Raw genomic sequence first — 16,427 nt, forward strand, 5'->3', positions numbered from 1 at the left:
TGTGTAACCTTTAAATTAGGTTACTGTATAACCTCTAAATTCGTGGTTCCCGGTGGCTTTTGCAAGTCATGTATAGAGATTTAATTGGGGTTCTCATGCAACTTTACACCCCTACAAAATTCCAAGATGTTTTCCAAGAGCTTAGTCTCAACCTATAAGATGGCACAGCTTGCAAAGACATTGTAGGTGCTCAAGGTAATGACAATGTTTTTCCTGTATCTCCTCAGAATGCCCTTCTTTTTCTAATGAATTGTTATAAAAGCCAATATCTATAATGAAGATTCTGATTTTTTTTATAAAATAATCCCCAACATACAGGTCTGGGTAGATGAGATGCCTCCAGACCAAGACAAACAAGGGACATCATGTGCAGAGTAAAGGGATGCATTGAGGAATACAGTAAAGCTGGTTAATCGGGAAAAGGGAACTGAAAATGTGAACCCACAGAAAGGGAATACAGTTCTCAGGTGTAAGTATTTATATGCACTTTTCCTAGAGGACATCAAAGATGAGCTTTTAGGGAAGGCTGAAGCAGTGAGGTAGCTGATGGTGTAGAAAACACTGTCTGTTACCTCCTCACTCTGAACGCTCTGACATTGACCCAGAACATTTAAGAGCTTGCACTGCAGAATGCTGAGAGCACTAAAAGGCAGGTGGAGGTCTATTACCCCACTCTCCCTTAATGGCTCTGTGCTGCCTGGCAGTAATGCACAGCACAGATGGTGTATGGATGATATAGAGACGATACCTAATTTTTCACCAGCCTGTGACACTCTGTTAGATACATCCTTGTTGGATAAAGAATTACCATCCATGATTATTGAGATTCACAAAAATTTAGGTCCCACAGAGGTGTCTAACATTATAAATACGCTTTATAATAGACGACAAACTAACATGAGTCATATGTGGTCCAGGTTTAGCCTGGAATCAACCCTAAGTGGGGCTTATCTGACTATTTTGTTATTCTGTCCTTTTGCCTGTCAGACCATGCCCTTCACAGATTTTGAAGCCTTTGCCAGTTTGACAAGTCAAGTGGAGAACTGAGATACAAATCTCAAAGACACTGTATTTTCTGAAATTTCACGAGAATTCAAAGAGTAGAAGAGACATCTCAATTAGTCTCTTGACTAATGTTGCCACTAATTTCATAGTTTTACTTGAGTCTCTTACTAATTTGGAAGGAGTAATGACACATCTCCTGACTGGTGGTTCTGCACATGAATGTCAGCCCAGCACACAGGCAGGAGGAAAAAACTACAGGTGACTTTGGCAGGAGGGAGAGATCCAGAGGACTCAGCGGAAATAAACAGGGAGAACGAACATCCCTCCCTCCCTAGGCAACCAGGCCTCATCAGCTATGCTGCTTGACAAACAGCGTGTTCCTCGCAGGAAAAAGACACCAACCTGCTCTTACAAGCCTGTCCGCCTAAAGCTGAGTAGACGTTGGTATCTATCTTAGTATTTACAGCTGACAAACTTTTTACTTCCCAAGCAAACAAATTCACCTTTATAAGAACAACCTTCTCATACCTGTCTGTATTCCTACCGCTTACAAATGACCTAAAGCAACATGAACAGGTTTAAGTCTTTCCTTGTTGACTCCTTTCACACATACTGCCACCTTTTAAGTTATCTGACACCGCAGACTTAAAACCCCATCCTTCACCATCCCCTCACCGAGCAGATAATGGAGCGCTGTTCCCCCCGGCATACCTCTCAGCACCGGCACCGCGTTCCTGCTCCTCCCGATCACAGCGCAGAGCACTCACTGCACCTTCTCATTTTTTTTGGACTTCACTTAACCCTTTCCGCCTTATTTTAGACCCGCTCCCGGACCAGGACTTCAGTTTAAGACCTCCCTGCTGTCAGGCACTACCGGCACTGCCGCTTTCCTGAAAGTCCCCCATTTTACACCCTTTTTTCTATTTCGCACACCGAGGATCTCTCCTTACGAGCGGGGTTATCTGACCCGGCACGCTTGCTGCGGAGAGCGGCGCTGGGATCGTGTGACACAGAGGGAACCCGCCCGGCCTGCAGCCGCTACCGGCGCTGCCAGCCGGGCTCCACAGCCCCACCGCCGGGCTCCTGCCACCTCCTCCCGAGAGAGCGGGGCGATCCCGGCCGGCTCTCCCGGGAAAGCTGCCTCGCTTTCCTGCCGCGACGCCCAGGTCGCTCCGTGTCTCCACGAGGGGCAGAAGGCGGCCCCGCCCGCCATGCCTGCCCGCTCCCGGCACGGCACAGCCCGGCACGGCCCACCGCCCCCCTCGCCTCTCGGGGCGTCCCGGCGGGGAGGAGCCCAGGGAGCTCCGGGCGGGGCGGCGCGATCTCGCCGCTGGCTGGGACTGCCCGGAGCCGCCTCCGCTGTCCCCATCTTGCCCCGCTCCCCCCGCGACGGCGGCGGCGGCAGGACCAGGTGAGAGCGGGGCGGTGCCCGGCTCCGCTGGGGGAGGGCCTGGCCGGTGGCGCCGGCTCCCGGTGGCGAAGGAGGGGCCGGGCGGAGGGAGGTCGGGCGGAGGGAGGCTGGGCTCAACTTGACAGGAGGGAGGGAGCGAGGGCAGGAGGCGCCGGTGACTGCGCTCGCCGGGCGCGGGTGAGTGAGCGGGCGGGCGGCGGCGCGGGGAGGGCAGCGGGCGGCGGAGCGCGTCCCGGCGCGTCCCGGCGGATGGCGGGCGGCCGGAGCGGGGAGGCGGCGCTCGGCCGTGCCCGGCGGACGAGGAGAGAGAGAGGCGGGGACACCGGGCGGTCCCCGGCTCCGCTCCGGGGGCTCGCGGCGGCGGCGTCTCTTCCCTCGCGGTGGCTCGGAGAAAAGTTTCGGGGATGCCGGTGACGGGGGGGGCCTCCCCCTTCCCCTCCGCCTCCTCCTCGGAGCCCGGTCGCCAGCCGGCGGCCGCCCGCCTTGACGCCGCTGTCGCTTAGCGCCCGATCGCAGACAAAGCCGCCTCCCCACCTGCAGCCCCGGCCCCCTCCCCGCCCGAGGCGGCCCCGGGGACCGAGGACCGGGCCGGCTGCCCTGCCGGGGACGGGCATGGGGAGCGACACTGGGCCGCCGAGCGCCAGCAAACTTATTTTTAGATATGCTTCCCATCACAATGCGTCTTAAAAATAGCACGGTTCTTATTTAAGGAGTGGGCAAGAAACTGGTTCTGGAGGCCTCGTGGTGGTTTTTTTTTTAAGCCTTTTTTTTTAGAGAGGAAAAAAATGTTTCAGGGATATAGGCAACTGTGGGCCGGTTAATATCCACAGGTGCACACAGGATGCTTTTACTACGTCTTCATTAAGGTCACCCCTGAAGCATGTGAACAAAGGTACTCATGGCGTTGTCCTCTGCAGTGTGTCTTCGGTGTGAGACGCGAGGTCTGATGTATGTGTACACCTGATTCATGCAGTACTTCCTATAGGGTCACTCGAGCTCTTTGATCTGTCGTTTCCTTCGTTTTCTGTCCTTTCACTCCTCTCCAAACGCCTGCAACATGTGGGTGATGCAGGCTGAAGGAGTGATAACAGCCTGCGAGGATCAGAGCTGTTTATTACTTTGTAAATGAATCTTTTGCTTTTGTTTTAGCTACTGTATCTTAGCAGCCTCCGGTGACGGAACGACCATAAAATAAATGGCTCTTATTGTGCCAAATGTGTAATATTACATCATTTGTATCAATGATCTTGTCATGATTGCTTGCAAAACAGAGTTCTGATTTTTATTTTGAAGCCACTGCAAATAATTTGGATACTTATGTAAAATGAAGTGTAAATGAAAATGGAAAAGTATACCTCCAATAAGGAAAGGAACTTTAGGGAAAAAAAAGGACTGAACTGTAGAGTATTTTAAATTGCAAAGGACCCTCTGGATGTTACCTAGTTCTGCCTCCACACTCAAAGCAAGTCCAGTTGGGTAATGTTGCTCAGACTTTGTCCACGTGAGTTTTGAGTATTTCCAGGAATGGAGGTTGCACAGTCTCTGTGATTGTGGTGGTGCCAGTGTCTGACCACCTTTGGGGTGAATTTTTTGTTTGTTAATCTATTGTTAATTTCCTGTGTTGCGATTTGTTTATGTTTTTCTTATCCTGTTACTGTGCATGCATGGGTGACCATAGTCATGTACATCTGTAGTTCTAGAAACTAGCAGAAACCATGCTAGTGTTTTGAACCAAAGAACTGATCATTTCATGATGTCATTTTAAGTATAATAGCTAGATTTTATTATTTTAAACTGGAAATGTATTAATCCCAAACATTTACTTAACATTTCATATTCACTTAAATGTGGTTAATAGCAGATTAGCATATTAATCTGAAATGCATAAGCACCTGAGGAAAACTGTTGGTGTTTCCCTTAAATAAATGTCTCAAATAATTTACCCATCTCTGTCCATTGGTCTTGTGTTCCTTAACCCGAATTTGAGACAGTTGCTCCCAATTTTTCTAGAGTCCTCTCAGCATCAACAGTGTCATATATAGTCTCTTAGAATGACAGAGAGTCTACTCATTTTAATAGAAGGAAAGCTTTTTGGCTTTAGTCTTGAAATAATTTTCCTCAGGAAGGGATGTGCCTTGAACAATACAGTACAACCTGTCATTACTGAGAAGTTGCCTTTGTACTATATAGGCGTTGTTTAATGCTCTGGAGTTGGTTGATATTTATGATGCTCTTGATGTGGTAAATGATGTGGGCACCTTTTTTTTTTGTCCAGCAGAAAAACTAAAAAAAGCTTCTGGGCTGTGCAGAATAAAAATATGCTTGTTCTCCACCATGGCATAAGGCTGTCAAAATTATTTGTTTCTTAATTTGTGTAAATTCTTGGGTGTTGCTGATAATACCTCAAAAGCAGGGGAGTATATTTGTAATGTGACTTATAGCATGTAACTTCTGGACGTGTCTGGATAGAATTTCAAAACATGAGTATGATGCTGCTTAAGCAAATACTTCTGAATAACTTATGCTTTCCATTAGAGCCATATCAAATAATTTATTAGAAGCCGTTTGAATGACTGTCTGCACTGAATTTGATGATATTTAGAATCATTTGATAAATAATTTAACTCACATTTCCAGATAGCAGCTGCCTTTCTATAATGACGGGAACACCTGACAGGTCCACTCAATTGCTTGTATTAATTGTAGTGAGCTTCCACTCAGGAAGAAATCAAATCTGTGGGTTGGTTTTTCTGTGGTGTTGTTTTATATTATTTTATTTAGTCCTGTAATGACTGTGTGAGTCTTAGATACTCTGTACATTTATAAATCTCTTCTGCAAGCTTACTAAATTCTAGATTATGTATTCAAGATTTTAAATTTTATCACCACTAATATTTTAGGTCTTTTAAAATGGTATTTTCCATTTCAAAAGTGGACTGCTTAGTCTGTTTTTCCCAGCCTGTATTAATCTCCTGCTAGCATATAATTATGGTTAAATAAATAAATAAATGACATGTTATACTTCCACAAAATAAAACTTTTTTTGTTGGTATAAAGGTCGTATTTTCTTTGACAGTATTTGAGGGTGATTTGCATAGTTGGAAAAACAGTTTATCTTGGACTGTTAAGATTAAAGTCTTGGAAGAGGTGATCATCGGCATAGCAGTGATTCATATAATAAATTTCGGTTTGAATTTGGTCAACAGCATAAAATTGTGAATGCTCTTGCTAGACTCACAAAGGGTTTGCTTATTGTAGTGCGTACAGAAAGGCCATCAGTAGCTTTAACTTTATTGTTACAGGACAGAATTTCATAATGCAGCTCATATGCTTTCAGTTTTATGGCCCGGAGGACTGAATGTTGGAACGGCTGTGCTAAATTAAACCTGGGGTCTGTGACAATGACTAATAAAACATGCTTCAGAGGGAATTGTGAGAACAAATGTGAGGTAATTTGCATCCCGTGCTCAAGGTGAATCTGATGCTTTGTAGTTTGGAATTGGCTTAAAACCTGAATAATGTTTAATAGCCTCTTCAGATGTTATTATGCATAATTGTGATAATTTTGGACATACTTGTTGCTGATATAAGTAAGCAGTCTAGATCTGTGGCTAATTTGAAGGGCAGATAGTTTATGCTGGTGTTTTATTCACTTGCTTGTTGCCAAACTGTTTCCAGACTCAGGCCAAATTCACTTAGTATTTTCCACCAGATTCAATGATTGGGGCTAATGTGACATTTGGGAAAAAGAGGTTCTTCTGCCCACAAAGTTTATTGTTTGAACTGTAGTAGTGACAACACTCATCTTGGTGTGAAACCTGCTCAGTTGCAGATTGCTTTTTCTATTTGTGTTGGGACAAGGTCTGGAACAGAAACTGTTTCTCAGAGAATCACATTATCACCAGTTTGTAGGAAGGTCTGGGGTGCATATCTCTCAGCTTCTCCTGTGGAATTGGCATAGAGACTGTGCCTGTACTTGCTAATTAGGTCTTTTATTTTGGACTTGGAAAACTTGTTGGAACTTGTGTTCCAACAGCTGTCCTAGTGAGTGTTCAAGTATTTTACATATAAACAGCATCTACAAAAAAGCCTGAAATTACCCTGATACATACTTACTTGAGTCTCCTGAGCTATGGGCTTGACTTAAAAGTGGGGGTAAAAAACCATTGTTATAGTGCAGTCTGTTCCTGAATAATGCTTAATTCCCGTATGATATCATCTTGAATGTAGGATGCTTATCATCTCTCATTTATTCTAACCAATTGCTTCTGAATACTGTTAGATTCTTGATGTTGATGGCTTCTGGTAAGAATAAGTTATGCTCTGTATGTAAGTTCATTTATGAACTTACCATTGTGCGGTGTAATGGCACCAGTCAGTATTAGTCAGTGAATACCTGTGAGTCTAAGTATAAATTTCATTTATTGATTAGGAATTTTTTCTGACTTTTCTGAACTTATAGATTTCACATGCAGCCCCATGGAGGGTTTTGAAATGGTGAAATTCCGCAGTTCCTACCGCGAGCTCCTGACAGGCTCCATACTATGTTTGAGGACTTACATGTTGGAACTTTGATTTAAATTGCAGATAGTGCTGTTCCAAATCGGTGTTGCCTCAGCTTCTGTGTGTGGTGGATGGCTTTACATCTCTCTCTTCCATGAAGAAATCCATTATTTGCATGTATACACCAAACTGGCCCTGAAAGGAGTGCTGTTGCTCCTGCTCGAGGGTTATCTTTCCCAGACTAGAAGTCAGTAGGCTGCTGTGTTAATCCCATGACAACTCCACCAGGTTAAGTGGTCGGTCACTAATGTCTGTATTAATGCATGATCCAAACCTGTTTTTCACAAAATGCTTTGTGTTTGCAACACGACCACACATTGTTCTCATCAGTGCTGGCATCACTGCTGCAAGCACGAGACTGCTATAGGTGGCAGTGTCAGGCTGAATAAACGATGGGAGAATTTCTGGTGACTACAGTCACAGGAGGTGAGAACTAAATTTAAAACCTAGATTCCTGTACCTTGTAATTGAAGTTTATTTCCCAAAATAGCATTGGTAAAAATCATAGCGTTCATTGACTTTTTGTTGTATTATCCATGTCAGCCAAGAAATGTCCTTAAATGCTTTAGGCAAATGTCTAAAAGGGGGGTTAAAAATGTAGTAGGTGTTTACTGTCATATTTAGGACTTAATTCTTGGAAATTTGTACTTCAGAAAAAAAGATTCTCATAAACCTCTTACCATATTTTTAAATGAGCTGTAACAAAATGTGATATTACAGATAGTATTACTAATGTCTATAAAATATTAGCCCATGCTTCATGGTAGAGCTTTTTGTTTTCTTTCAGTTACGTAAGAGCACAGGTAATTAGAGTGCTTTGAAAGGAGTTCAAATACAAGTGTCAGTCATCATTGTAAATGAGTGATTGTTAGGATGTGGATTTATTTTATTCTTTTCATCATAATGTGTGGTTTGTCTTGGAGCAGCAATTGCAAAACTTTCATACCAGGCCGTGACAGAGCATATAAATTTGGCATGGGATTCCAAACTGGAGCACCTCGCTGGAGTAGGATTGGAACTTCTCAGGATGCCCCATATGTAAGGGAGTGGAAGACATTCAGCAGTGCTATAGGATATTGCTGTCTTCTAAGTTAAATAATAGGTGTGTTCTTATTTAGAGAGAAATAAGTTTTCAAAGATAGGCTCTTTGCACAATAGATCACTGAAAAAGAATCTTTATCTGTGTATGTGGAAGGCTTTATTTGGAAACAGAACACCTCTATTCGTTCCCTGCAGGATTTTCACTGTGATCATTTTATGTGTACCTGACAAGCTGTATAAAAACAATGCAGTGACGTTTGGGTTTGTTTTTTTTAACTTGATGAAAACAGCTACCACATCCTTAACATTCTCTTTCAGATGTCTTTACTAAAAATCTAATTCCATGCAAAAGCAAAAATATTTTGAATAGATGCTATTGTTCTTTGGAAAAAGTACTGCATACTTGTGTACTTATCATAAGGAAGATACAAACTGGTGCTTTCAGAAAACAAGCTAAATTTCTTCTATGGTAGAAACAGGCTTACTTGTTGTGACTGACAAGCTTAGTGTTGCTAGGCAAGAGCATGACTTTAACCTCTGTGTGTGTGATGAAATACCACAAATGATGCTGTAGTTAGTGTTGGCACTGAGGGGGAAATGACAGACAACAAGTAACATAATTGTTTTTAATTGTACTATAGCTGCATAGACTTCTCCAGAGTTGGTGATTCCATACATTCCTGTTTAAAAGGCAGTTTTAACAGACTTTACTGAATTCATCAGTCTCACTTTTTTTTTCTTTTTCCCCACAGCATGATGAGCTTTGAAATTAGTTGGAAGGAAAGCTGTACACTTAAAATTTGTCCAGAAATTACTGAATGGATCTGGTTAGTCTATAGATGCACTTTCAACTTGTCTATTATTAAATTAATATTTTCAGTATCTTAAAGTTCTTCATCTTATATACATACAAAGTTGTATGCATTGCTTGTTAGGGATATTTGTAGCAATAGTTGTTCTGAGAGAGGGGTTATTTTGGCTAGTAGTAGTTTCATTAGATGACCTCTATTAGAAGATTGAAAATTAAAAATAAAATGATTTGCAACTTTCAAATTATATTTGCCTATTTCTTCTGTCTCCTGATTAAACGTGATCACCGTTAACAGCAAGCATTCCCTCCTGTGAAGTCTGGAGTTAGTAAAGCTCATTTTCTTATGAATTTGTGTCTTACGGTTCTTCTGGTGGTTATGATCAATGTTTTTATTATGTTGAAGGCATGGTAAGGTTTCTCTCTGTGTGGACTCTGCTAATGTGTAATATGATGTGAATCCATACTCCAGCCTTCATCTCATTCAGGGCGTCTATTGGAGCTGTTTGTCAGAAGCTTGTTCTTTACTTGGCCATCTGTTTCTGTAAAGCATGTAGCAATTTAACTACCTTAGGGGTTGCTATCCTGTCAAAAAACAGTAATATCTGTCAAGTGGTTCAAAACTATTGGAAGGGGAAGAGAGAGATGTTCAAAGACCTTGTGATCGCATAAGCTTCTTAGCTTTAGCAAAGCAGACCTGAAATCTGTATTTTAATTATTCTGCAGCACTTGGGATTCTGATGCTCTCCTTAAAGAGATATATCCCCAAAAAGAAATTATTTGTGCATGAAAAGTTTAAAACATGCTGAAACCAGATAATATTTCTTGTAATGCCTAGTGTCAATAGGACACTTCTAAAAATACTGGCTTATTTTTAATAAATGTCAGACCCGCATTTTTTTCCCCTGTAAATTCTAAGATTTCATGGATATTTTGTAAGCAGTAATAGCTACAATTCATTCAGGCAAGACATTTTGATGAGTATTTGTTTTACTTAATGTCCTTTACTTGATATCCTTACTATCCTGAATGTCTGTAAAAGTCACATGTAGGATTGGGTCACCTGTAAAGAAGAGTAGCTTTAACATATACTGTAAATATAAGGCTCCTGCTTCCCCTACTAGAAATACTTGTGGAGTCACATACTCCAACCCCATGTTTGACTCAGTTTGAGCAGGGGTGGTTTTTATGATGTGTTATTTCAGTTCTGGTCTGTTGCAGTGTCATTTAGCAATCTTGTTCTGGAAGTCATATTACAGAAGTCATCTTGAAATTAATCCATACCATGCAAATAGGAAGTTGTCCCATAACAAGTTAAAATCAATATTTTGCTTCTTTAAGTGCAGGAAGAAGAATAGAAAACTGTTTTCTGTCAATAATGATCAATCACAGTTAAACCTTGCAGGACCCTGAAGTGTGCTATTGGCATTGACATGCTGTACATTCTCAGGAGTTGTCTTACTGTAAAAACAGGAGATGAGAAGTCAAATCCCAAAGAGGGAGATAAAAAGAAAAGCAAAGGTTGCAAAAATGAATGTTGTTTTTAATTTAAGGAAACCTGATAGATTGATAGTAAGGCATTGGAAGGGTGAGATTGGATAGAGATGGGATGAATGCGGAGCATAATAAAGAATGACGGGGAAGAAATTACCATTTTTGGGAAAAGAAATGAGGGCAGGTAAAGCCTTTTGAAAATCATTGGTGTCCCAGTCAAAGTACAGAATACCCCTCTGAATATACTCATTTGAATACATTCTTCAAAAGGATTTGCATTATTCTTACATTCATGTCAAGCTGACTTTTTGAATAGCTTCTTAGATTTCATTGCATGATTTGTTAGTTGTAACTAATTTGCTAGCTGTAAATCATCTAGGCCTGAATCTTCACTTCTCAAAGTTTGTCTCATAAAAAGATAAAGTAAAATACTTTGTAAGTCTGGGCAGGCAGTGTCAGAACCATGTGAGAATTTTGTATGGCTGATTTTCCCTGTTTAGGAACAATACTGGAAGGCTTAAGCAACGAGGACTTTCTGTCACCATAAGTAGGCTTACTAATGCTGCAGTGGTATTTCTTCCCCAGTCTAGACATGGCAAGCAAAACTTCTATGGCCATTTACAGTAGTCTCGTTGGAATTCAGGCAGGTGCCCTTCAGAACAAAAATGATTATTTTATTGCTCTTGCAGTTCCTAAAATGCTTGCTAATGTCATCTCAGAAGGTAAAAATACACAATTTGTTTTCATTCTTTGTGCACATACTGTATCTTGTTGGAAAATGCTGCTATTGTGCTATCATAAAAGGATGAGAGAACAGCTGCCTGTATATTTAGCCCTGAGTGTTGTCTTGGGTCAGAATGAATGTTTCTGAAAGGTGGAGAGAAGGTCAGTTACCATCAGGGAAGGTATGATCCAACTGGAGCAGCTTCTGAGGTGTAACAAGGAGGAGGAAGGAGCGAGTGAGTCAGAAGGTGCAGTGCTGGTAAGGTTTGGGAAATGGAAAGGAATGGGTCTGCCTCCAGCAGAAGTCAGTCCTCTGCACTGCTATGTCCGCAGGTCTGGACCTGGACATGTTGCTAAGCTGTGCTCAGCCTGGAGCAGCTCTGTTGTATAGGGCATGAATCCAGATCCAAGGCCAAGTGGATTGGTGAACAGTATAAAGAGTTGGGATTTGGTGCTCAGGATGGCTTCTTGTCCTGCCTTTTGTTCTCTGATTAAAGATTTTTAGGGAGCTAGAGCTGTATATAGGCTTATGGAAATACCAAATTCTTAGTGATGTTTAGAACAAGTTGTTCTAAATTGTTTATTAGTCATTGGAGAAGACTTTGTGGTTATTCTTCACCCAAGGAAGTGGCTGAAGATTGCTGGGCTGGAAATAAGGTGCAGAGGAAGGCATATTTCCCACAGGGGCATAGCTATGGGTTAGATTTGGTTTTGAGCTTTTTTTAATAGTGTCAACTAGCAACAAACCAGCGTTAATTCTTGTTGTGCGCAGCCTTACATTGCTTAAGTTTCCTATTTTTGTATTTTAATTAAATACAACTTCAGAGCCCAAAAGCTGTGGTCTGGGGGCTTCTTTTCTTCTTACTTTCTCTCTGTTTTAGGGGGGATGGGGAAGCAAGAATGTTTTCATCTGAATTCTGCATTGGGTTTCAGCTGCAAATGCTAATGCATTTTACACAAATAAGATGCCAAAAGGAACAGTGAAGAACATACTCTTATCTCTGACAGATTGCACAGTGCACGAAGTTCTTTGTAAATACAGGTATTTAATATGATGACATGATTGACTTTTGCCAGCTTTCCACTGAACTTTTTGAGTGAATTTACAATTTAAATTTATAAGCATATTTAAAGAGTGGGAGGGGGGGTTTAATGCATTTATTATAAAAAATGGATGAGACTAAAATTTCCTTAGTTTGTGCATAGTTATCAGTAGAGAGAAACACTGTGGAAAGCGAAGGTTGCTGTAGCTGGCTATTTTTCATTGTCTTTAGAGTGATTTCTATGCTATCCTTTTCCTATCACTACTTTCTTTCTTCTGCCTTGTAAGTATTGCTATGGAGTCTTTCTTCCCTTAATAATTATGGTCTAGTAATTCACATACTAATACCTAGCTTTGAGCTATATAGTAACAGGATCTACAGTCCCACTATTCACAAATGAGTTTCCATTCTTTGAACAATCTGATTATGTTCCCCATCCCTTGGGAGGATCCATGGTGCTGCCTCCAGGACTCAAGAACAATTTGTGACTGATAAAAGTCTGGTGGTCCTTAGGCCAGTGAATCCACCTGAGAAGGAGCAGTATTCAAATGATGTCTGAAGCATTCTGTAATCTTATTACTACTCTTGTAATTTCTGCTACTATTAAAAAGTGAGGGAAAAGAGGAAATGGCCGAGCTGGTTGTCTGTTGTTTTCAAGTATTTGCAGAAATCACATAGGTGGTTCATTGTTTCTTTTCCCCCTTGGGAAAGGGGAAGAATAAATACATCCTTAGTATGCCATGTAAGCCATATTTGAGTGTTGCTGTGGCACGTAGTTCTTTGTATACAGTTTGTGTTATTATTACAGTAGTATAGTAGAGTAGGTTAAAACTGTAGGTTAGCATTTTGTTCTCATAATAAAAAGTGTTTGAAAAAGAGTGCAAAAGGCAATAGTTAAACCTGTTGGTAGAGTGCTGTGATACTGTGCTGGGTGAAAGTTAATATCAGTATGCTTGAGGATGGCAGGTTACTTTGCTTAGTGGAAATTACAGAAGATTCTGAATAAGTTTGTGTTGTGTGAAATTCAGTGTTGACATATATTAGGCTCCACTTTGTTGACAAAGGGAATAAAATAAAATACATATACATCATTTGGACATCAGAGTAAATATTCCTCTGTGTTGATGGCTTGATAGATAAGTCAGGCCCTGCTATTTTTTCCCTGACCCAACCAGTTGTGAGCAAAGACATGGAGATCTCTGTTTAGTCAAGAAAGAGAGTAGAAATTGAAGTTGGAGATTGGCAGCAATGATAAATAGGCTTTGGAAAATCTTCCATATAAAGCAAGATTGAGAATATTGGCACTTTTCAACTTTTTGCACTTAGAACTATATGCGGAATACTAGCCTTTATGAGGAATGGGAATTGTGCGTTCTGTCTACCCTTTCTGATGAAAGACTTAAGTCTGTGTAATAAAGTAAAAAAATTTCAAGTATTCAAGAACTTCTTTTTAGATGGTGTATCATTAGTTTATGTAATTAACTGATAAAAATATCCGAGCAGTGAGAAGATGCCATTATTTCTACAACAAAAGATTACATGCTTAAATGCAATATATGCATACAATATATAAATTACTTCAGTGTTCTTGAAGTCCTTTCGTCTGTAAATCCTTGCACTTCAAAATGTAAGTAAACGAGGTGGAGCAACTAAAGAGACACTTTCCCAATCCAGAATTGTCTGCTGACGAATTTCTTGCACCTTCTGTCAAACCATCTGCTACAGGCTAATGAACAGACAGTGTGCTGGATTAGAAGTAGCACTTGTATGAGCTATTTTGATAGCTCCTGTGTTCCTTTCAGTGGGAACTCTGTGATTAATGAAGCTTAGCGTTAAATTTTTGAAGGCAGGGGTGGGCAAAGTGTTCTTTCTATGAGCTTCCGCACTGCAGGATGCTATTGACAGAGAGGAGTTACAAACCCACATTGCTGTTTTTGAAGCATATTTCAATGTTTTCTTATAAGCCTTCATTTAGCAAAAAAAGTCTCAGTAACCTGTGTCACATGCCCATGGGAAGTAATGACTGAATTAAGAGGAGTGCAGAGTTGTGCTCCATCTTCATAATTCCAGACACCAAACATCAGTCCATAGTACAAAGCAGATACTAGAGCTGGAGCTACAGCCCAGCTAGAACAAATATCAGCTTCATTTTAGACCTCTGTCTCTGAGGAATCACCACCATGACCTCTTAAAGTTTCTTCCTGCTGTGTCTCTGGGCAAGGTACCACACTCTGTGAGCTGACACTGGCAGGCAGTGCAATAACCACAAATTTGCAGCTAGAACACAAAGAGTAAGTTTATTTCCATTACATCACTAACTGGGGGATCCCCCAGCAATACCCAAGCAAAGGCACACAAGCCAAGATGCAGGCACTGTTAAGTTTTGGTCCAATGCTAGAGAATCACTGGCCTGCAGTTCACACAGGTTTATCAAGGGCTATTCCAGCTTCAAGGTCATTTGAGCGATTTACAGTCCTCCTCACCAGTCTGTGACTTTTTTACACATTCTTTCCTGCACACATACATATTTTTTTCCAGTAGCAGACAAAGATCTTGTGTTTGAAGCTCGCTCTATACAGCCTAGCAGAGAAAGTATTCATTTATTTAATTAATTCCAGCATATGCCCTTTTGAAATATTCTTAGATATGCTTCACAGATGCATTTGTGAGGGATCCAGTTTTACTTTGTAAGTCAAGTGCTCTTGCATTTGTCAGGATTAAAAAAAGGTTAATGATGCTGTTTGGTCACTCCTTAGTGACTCCTGTGATGACTGTTGAAGTAGGAGCTGCTCATAAACATCAAAGATCCAGTATGACAACAGTAGGTGGAAGTGACTGGCAATACCATCAAAGTTGTCGGCACTCCTGGTGGGTTTCCAGTCTCTAGACCTGCTCTTGATCAAAGCAGAAGCACATCACTGAACACAGGTGGGCTGCCCTAAGGACAAAGGAGCAGTGAACCAAAGGATGTTCTTCCAACAGTGTGGTAGCTGCAGGAAGAACATCCTTTTTGCGTGCTAAAACAAGCAGCTGGACTGAATCTGTGTTGGCCTGTCAAGAGTTCTTGCTGGAATCTTTTGCCAAAATACATTTGCTCTCTATACAATAATATTTGGCTCATCATTACTGGGATTTTTCATGAAGATCAATAATGCATTTTTTTTCTTTTGTTCGATTGTTGTTTTTCATGAAGGATTGAAGAGTGAGCATGCCCTGGCGTTCCTCAGCACCACAGGTGCTTCTTTGCTAGCAGAAATTCTGATGGCTTAAAATTTTTGCTAAATCAACTATGACTTGTCAGTGATGCCACTGCAAGAAGATCCACAAAGTGAAAAACCGTCGTGATCGTATTGTAACAGTCTGTGCGTTGTGCCCGCGTGCATTGTGTTAATAACCAGTCATTGGAACTAATTGATTTTTTTGCCCAATCTGATATTTAACCCGTTATCTCTGATGTATTTAATGAACTCTTCTCATACAGTAAATTGTATGTAGATAGTGCACAAACCGAAAAAAGCACTGTGGGCATGACTGATAAATCAATCTATTTCAGTCCGTGTTTTCCGTCCTGGCATAACTTGAGTCATTTCATGTTTCCAGTTTGCCTACTTTCAATAAACTGACCAGCTTAGTTTACATAACTGTCAAAGAGGGCAAAAGTCATTGCAGTTCATTTGTCATTCCTCATCTCCCCTAGCTGTGCATAAATCCATGGAAGTTAAAAGTAGATTTGGGGACTTTCTGTAGTTAATGTTACTGGGTTGTGATCTCCATTTCATCCCTGAAAATGCTCTGACATCTCTGTGTAAATACTTATTTTTATTCTTTTATATGTAGGGATGTCAGTTAAACTCAGAAGCTAGGCATTCTGGTGACCAGCTAGGGCATAATACTGTGTAATGCAATTCTGTAGGAAGTCTTCTTAGTTTTTACACAAGATAGAGCTAAATGCGCTAAGACTGAGGTGTTAAAATTCCTTTTTTTTTCTCTGTCTCTCTGCCTGTTTATTTACCAGCTTAAATGCTTTAAAGCCATTGTTGTTTCCCAAAGAATATTCAAATTTCTTCAGTATTTGGGGGGCAGGGAAGAGATTTAAGGGTCTGTCTCTTGGTTTTGTTTATCCCAAGCAAGACCATGAAAGGGTAACTAACTTCACCCATGTGAGATCTGTATCCTCCTCAGCTGACACCTGCAGCATCTCAAGCAGCACTGGACACTTTTCTGTGTGAAACTAAATCAAGACCCTAATGCCATATAAGAGGCATAAAACAGTTACAGTATCCCAGAGCTACAATATCCTAATAGTTTCTGACATACGTCCTCAGAGGACTTCCCTTTG

The 16,427-nt window shown here is 41.2% G+C and overlaps 1 protein-coding gene across 1 annotated transcript in view; it reads left to right on the plus strand.

Annotated features, from left to right (window-relative positions):
• Nucleotides 1–2,343: 2,343 nt before the first annotated feature.
• FRY (FRY microtubule binding protein) overlaps nt 2,344–16,427 on the plus strand; it is a 234,016-nt gene continuing 219,932 nt past the window's right edge. Inside the window, exon 1 of the mRNA XM_032099556.1 lies at nt 2,344–2,416. The gene's annotated coding sequence lies outside the window, so the exon portion shown is untranslated. The remainder of the gene's footprint in view (nt 2,417–16,427) is intronic.

Source organism: Corvus moneduloides, chromosome 2 (genome assembly GCF_009650955.1).
Source record: "Corvus moneduloides isolate bCorMon1 chromosome 2, bCorMon1.pri, whole genome shotgun sequence".
In the NCBI taxonomy this organism is placed as follows: Eukaryota; Metazoa; Chordata; class Aves; order Passeriformes; family Corvidae; genus Corvus; species Corvus moneduloides.